Source organism: Pseudoliparis swirei, chromosome 20 (assembly GCF_029220125.1).
Source record: "Pseudoliparis swirei isolate HS2019 ecotype Mariana Trench chromosome 20, NWPU_hadal_v1, whole genome shotgun sequence".
NCBI classification, from domain to species: domain Eukaryota; kingdom Metazoa; phylum Chordata; class Actinopteri; order Perciformes; family Liparidae; genus Pseudoliparis; species Pseudoliparis swirei.
The window spans coordinates 7280231-7286562 of NC_079407.1; the positions used below are offsets into that span (position 1 = coordinate 7280231).

Genomic DNA, 6332 nt, shown 5'->3' on the forward strand with positions numbered 1-6332 from the left:
AATATCTTTAAATAAAAATCCATATTTTAAATGAAATAATTTATTTCTACCCAAATCCTACCAAACTGACTCCAGATCAGCACGTACACACATGGACATGGGACACGCCCACATACACACACGCACCTAAAGCTCTCGCCGCTCTCAGTCTCCCGCGACCCGCTCGATCCCAACTCTGGTCTGGTAGTTAGTGTAGCTAGCTACACTGGAGAAACATGCCACCCGGTAAGTGGGCTAAATACTATACGAAAGAATGGGAAAGTGAAAACGGAATTAAAGAATGGATAGAACGTGTGGCTGGGGATGATACCAAAGCTTTTTGTCGGTACTGCAAAATCGAGATTCGTGCGCACCACAGTGATCTCCAAAACCACAGCAAAACGGGGAAACACATTCGAAATGCTGCTCCGTTCTCCAGTTGTCGAGTGCGTACATTGGTTGAACTATAAGTATATGATAAAAATATAGTGAAGCAACATAAGGTGTTTCAGTTGAAATAAGGTATTGCATTAACTACAGTAAATGCATATGAAGTAAAAACAGTACATTCATGTTGTCCAGGCAGGGAGGAAGAGAGAAAAGGGAAGAGAAAGCCTCAAGACAAAGCAACAGGTTAGTTTGTCCGTCAGTGAATTGGTCTACACCTTCACAGAGCTATATTTTATTTATGATAATATACTGTATCTAATTACACAAGGCCATTTTAGGACCTAGGTGAAATAACTGTTTCGGGAAAACTGCTTTTAATGCTGGCATACTAACCATTTGTTGTTACTTTGTAGATATTACAATACATTTGGAAATGATAGCAATGTTGTTGGACTTTAAAAGCAGTGTATATGGTTTGGCACAGGCATATTTTGAGTTCTGATATTGGGCTTGTTTTTTGGGCTTGTTTTATTGGCCATTGGGCTGGTTTGGGCTGGTTTTGATTGGCCATTGGGCTGGTTTTGTCACACAGACCTGGCAACCCTGGGGAGACGGGAGGAAGGAGGAGCAGGAGGAAACCCAACTGATTCATCCACGAGTTAAACTGATTTCTGCTCCTTATTTTCGCGGAGAAATGATTGTTTTAAAAACGGAAACAGTGTCAAACCGCAGTTTGCCGCGGTTTAAAAAAAAAAAAAAAGCGTTAATTGCGTTAAAATATTTTAGTGCGTTAACGCGGCCAAATTAATCGCATAGATTAACGCGTTAACGCTGACAGCCCTAATATATATATAACATATTATCCACGAAGTAAACAAGATAAAAGTTGTAATAAACCAGAATTCTCATGTAAAGTATTATTTAGAAAGTGTGAAAGCTGTAAAATGTTTTAATCCGACAGTTACCGAATGCACTCTTGGTTTGTCTCCTCAATAATTATTGTCGGAGAAACAAGCATGATTTAAAGTGCTCCCTGAGCTGTGGCATGTTGATTGATATAAATTTCACATCATTAAAATCTAATCCTGTGTTCAGGAAAGCCATGTCAGATACGCCTCTTTTTATGTTTAATATGTGGAAGCATCTCAAACACAATGAATTTCCCAGCCATGGAAAGAAAATGGTTATAAAATAGAGTATCAATGGGATAGGCTGGGGTGTAAATTAAGACGATGTGATTGGTGCTGCGACGAGAACGATGTTGTGGTGAGGCTCTCTGCGGTAATGCATGAAATAATAGATTTATCTCTGTGTGAAGTGGGTGACATAACATTTGCATTTTATAATCGTAAAGGGTGGAGGGGAGTAGAGCAGTGGAGATGGAGGTTTATGAATCTGCCAGAGACGCTATAGTTTCACCAGCCTCGCTGTTATTAAAAGGAGTTGGCATGCATTAAAAAGATGACATGCCGATTGCTGGTGTCTGGGAAAGAAATATGTCCAGATTTTGATTTTCTTTTACAAACTGCTGTTGTTTTAGAATAATACCCTTGCATTGTGTTTCACATTTCAGACAGTGAATGAGCTGATCCCACGCAAGTTTATTAAATTATTCACAACGTGGGGTTATTATCATTGTTTCATAATGTCACAATATCTGACAAAAAACTAGCTTTTTCTGGAGGAGGCTGTGACTCTATTTTTGTGTTGTTTGTCACCTCGGCTGTAAAAGAAATGGAAAATCATGCAATCTGAAGTTTATGCTCCTTCATTTTACTGAAAGCCAATGCAAAGTCTGATTCGCCCTTTCAGCTTTAGATGTGATATATGCTGCCGGCAACCTTGATTCGATGAATATGACTCCAAGCCCATAAGAGAATGGCATGGCGGTTAAATGTCTGCAAATACAAACACTGCTGAAAATGAATGTAGTCGTCTGTGTAATGGGAATGGACCTTTCCAATCGCCTTCGGGGAAACAAGTGTGATGTCGAAACACTTAAATGCCTTTAAGCATTTATTAAACAGAAACTTGGAATAATTCAATTGAATGACCAGAGCTCCATTCCACAAATGGGTCGGAGGTCGGACCCAGAAAGATAGTGCAACATAGTCTTATACAGTCATCATTATTGATGAAATGTTTGCCCCTCATCCCCCCTCCACCTCTTGCTCCTTCCTTCCGGCGTCCTGCAGACAGGCGTCCCTGAGAGGTGACAGAGATAGAGATAAAGACAAGCTATTTTAGCCGCTGAGGCTCGGTCAAGATGAGCTGAACTCTGCTTTCAGAGTTCAGTGGCTCAGTTACATTTATGATACATTTCCACCGCAGTCTGCACTGGACTCAGTTGTGAAGTTGTAGATGTTCTTATAATAAAAAACAACCACGTATGAAGGAGAAATTGTCTTAATCCCCTCAACGGGGGGGGGGGGGGGGGGGGGGTCAGAGCCAAAGCTCAGTAATAAATGCAGGCAGAAGCCAGCAAAACCAGAGTCTACTGTAGGGGTGTCAAACATAAGGCCCGAGGGCCAAAATCAGCGTGCCAAAAGGTCATCATTAAAATAGAAAAGAAGGATCACGGACATTCCCATTCAAATGAAACTGGTCAAATCATTTTTATGTGTACTGTTGCCATGGCGAGCATTGTAGCTTCTAAATGGCAAGCGGCGGCCTCGGCGAAGTGAGGTTTTGCAGCGGCGACTAAAACGAGCAGTAGAGTAACGTTACGAGGCGTAGAGGAACAAATGCAATCACTTGCTTCAGCCGCACCTTCTTGTCACAACGTAGGAAAGTGTTCTATTTATTAAGGAATATGATATAATGAGCCACTACCAGACTAGTCATCGCGAAAAATACAACTTGCAAGGACAACTGAGAACCAAGTAGACAACAGTGCTTTGAGCCAAATGCTCAGAGCACTTTAAAGCGCTGATGTTCAGCATGGACCATTTGTTATCATCGTAGCATTGTACAATGCTGACAGAGTACAGTTGAGACTGGTGGAAATGTCCGAATTGAAATTCATCCTGAAGGGACATGAATCTGTATCAAATTTCATGAAAGTGGATCCAATTTTCACTCAAAACTTCGTGGTATCTGTACATAATTGCACAGCAATCTGTGCAAAATAGTGGTTGACATTATTCATTCTGAAACAAAGTGGTGGATTGATGCCACAGAGCCGCGCTGTGAACCAGGCTGAAAACTGATGTGTTAAACGACACATTTGTGCACCACACTAGTGCCGCTGTTCACAGGGATTTAACACTGAATACTTACCAAGGCGCCGTTCAAATGCGAAGCTCGCTTTGGTTCTGACATTGTGTCGAAGCCAGTTCTATCTTGTCTCTCCGGCTAAATAAATAGATTTACAGGTACAAAAAAATAAAATAAAAATAGAACACACAAAAAGTTGACGTTTCACAGAAATCTTCCCTCGAATTGTCAGCTATGTGGCGACAGCATGTGTGCTTGCATTATTGAAAATAGCTGGCTGACATGGTCTCCTACTATTCTCTCTCACCAGATGGCTGACACAGATCTTCACTTTGGAACTCACATCACGCCAGCGAATGTGAGGAAAGTGTTTGTCCTCTATCTCTCTCCCGCTACGCGTTCATCGGTGCTGCCTTCTGTTTTCATGCACCAAACGCCTGGCATCGAAGCAGCGGGCTATTAAATAAATTAGGTTTCCTCCAGTGGGCCTGACAAAGACAGGCGCAAAACGAGAAGCCCATCACATGACCTTCTTTGGTGTTTTGTTTTCCAGTTTAACCATCCCCTTCCCTGGGGGTTACTTAGGGCACTCCATGGGTGTCAGTGACGCTCCACAAAACGGTGCGCTCTTGTCATTGGGAGGCATCTCAAGCTCAGAGAGCCAGCCAGGGCCAGTCAGTGTCGGTCTTTCCAACAGCGAAGCCAAAACAAGCGTCCTCGCTTTCACACCTTCACAGCTGTAGCCATCAAGGTGTGAAAGTGAGGAATGACTTTCTATCTAAGTAAAGGCCTTCTAAAAGTCGAGGGCCATTACCAGCAATTGAAGCTAAAATCCTTGAAGTTACCTTGTTAGTATAGGGAACCCTTATTATTTACTGTTTAATGCAACTCAGCAAGGTAAAAGCCCTCTGAAGCAAATTCGTAATTTGTCATATTGGGCTATATAAAATAGACTGAATTGAATCTTCTGGAGTCCCTATCACTCAGTCGCTGTCTTCTCTTCTCCTCTCCTGCCTGTCACAAGCCGATCTCCTCCTCACATCAGTCTCCAGTGCCACTCTGGATCTCAGGATCTCTTACGTCAATGTACACACTTCTTTGGTCTGCAAGGGACCAGCTGTCAGAACACCGGGTATCTCCTACCGACATCATCGCATGCATCACAGATTGGAACACAACCATCGGGGACAACATGAGAGTCTGCTGCTAGGGTGCAGCTCCCAAGCTTCCTCAACAGTTTTCAGTTGGCAATTAGCAAGAAGCCTGTGCACTCTTTTGTGGTGTATGGATAAATAAATGGAAACTTTGCCTAATGGCCCTCTGGAGTACAGCATGGTGTCTCCAGTGGCTTGTTATATTCTGCTATCCACTTCCCGTTAGTTAGGGTCCATTAGCAGTCCAGTAACTGAACTAGTAGAGAGGAGTCTGCTCCTCAAAAGAAATGAAAACCATATATTCACAGATATGTTAAAAAGGCCAGCAATGTTATATATGTTTTGCACCATGAAAAGACCAAACCTTTCAAAACTCTTTATACTTCTGTAACAAGCTCCTGGCAAATTCATATGGGTTTCCCCAACCCAGCACTAAAGGATAAGCACATTTAGGGTTTCTCTCGTATCCTGTCTATATCCCTATCAAACCAAATGTAGGGAAGACACACACATCATCTGATTCCCTGCAGATGAGACCAATTCGGCCTCTTCCCGCCACCTGTTCCCTAAGCCACTCCCCTCCGCAGCTGAGAGTAACCACGCCCCAGCCACCACAACTTCCTTATCTGTCTGTTGCTCATAGTTATAAGCCTAGTGGTTCCACATATAAGCTAAATGGAGGGATGGGCGAAGACATGGCTTCTTTTGCTCGTTTCTAGATTAAAGATGCTCAAGACTTCATCGCAAATCTTTTTAATCCATGCGGCTCTCAACATGGGGACAGCTGAGCCAACGGACCGCAGCTAACACTGCTAATAGTTTAAACAACGGCAACAGTGGTAACACAGCTAACAGAGTTAACTAGAGGGGAACAACCGGAGGGTGGGCACCACGCCTCTGAGACGAAGATGTGGGGTTGGTGTGCCTGATGAGTGCAGGGCAGAGTGGTGGCCATTAGCTAGCCAATGAGGCGCAGCAGAAAGGCTCTCATGCACGAACACACACACACACACACACACACACACACACACACACACACACACACACACACACACACACACACACACACACACACACACAGCTGGCTCGGCTATGCAAATAAAGCATAGAGATGCTCAGATTACAACACACAACACACACCCACACACACACACACAGAGAGACGACGAACGACTTCATTCTCTTCTCAAGTAGATACTACTCTTATATTTGTATATTTTAAACGGTTGATTGATGCTATATTAATGCTCTTGAGTCCTGCACATCAAACCTTAAAGACTCATTTGACTCAAGTGAGCCGACACAAACTTGGCGACACAATCGTCCCTTGTCATTGGCTTCTGAATACACATAGGCACAAGGACTTTGCAGTTCCTCCTGCAACATGAATACGATAATTGAACACAAGAGAGCAATTGATCATCGGCTTTATTAATATGTAACTATTAATGCATAGCAGACCATACAAGCTCATGTGCTTCCGAACGCCACTGCGTTGATTGACTTGAATTGAATAGGCCCTCCTGGTCATGCCAAATTAAGAGGCTTCGCATTATTGAAAACCGATGCTTTCAAGAGCACCGTTCCACGGGG

General features: G+C 43.1%; 1 long non-coding RNA gene across 1 annotated transcript; it reads left to right on the forward strand.

Moving 5' to 3' along the window:
- Nucleotides 1-254: 254 nt before the first annotated feature.
- Nucleotides 255-2114, forward strand: LOC130211197 (uncharacterized). The gene is made up of 2 exons (XR_008834964.1): nucleotides 255-425; nucleotides 562-2114. It is a non-coding gene; the product is annotated as an uncharacterized LOC130211197 (long non-coding RNA).
- Nucleotides 2115-6332: the final 4218 nt, after the last annotated feature.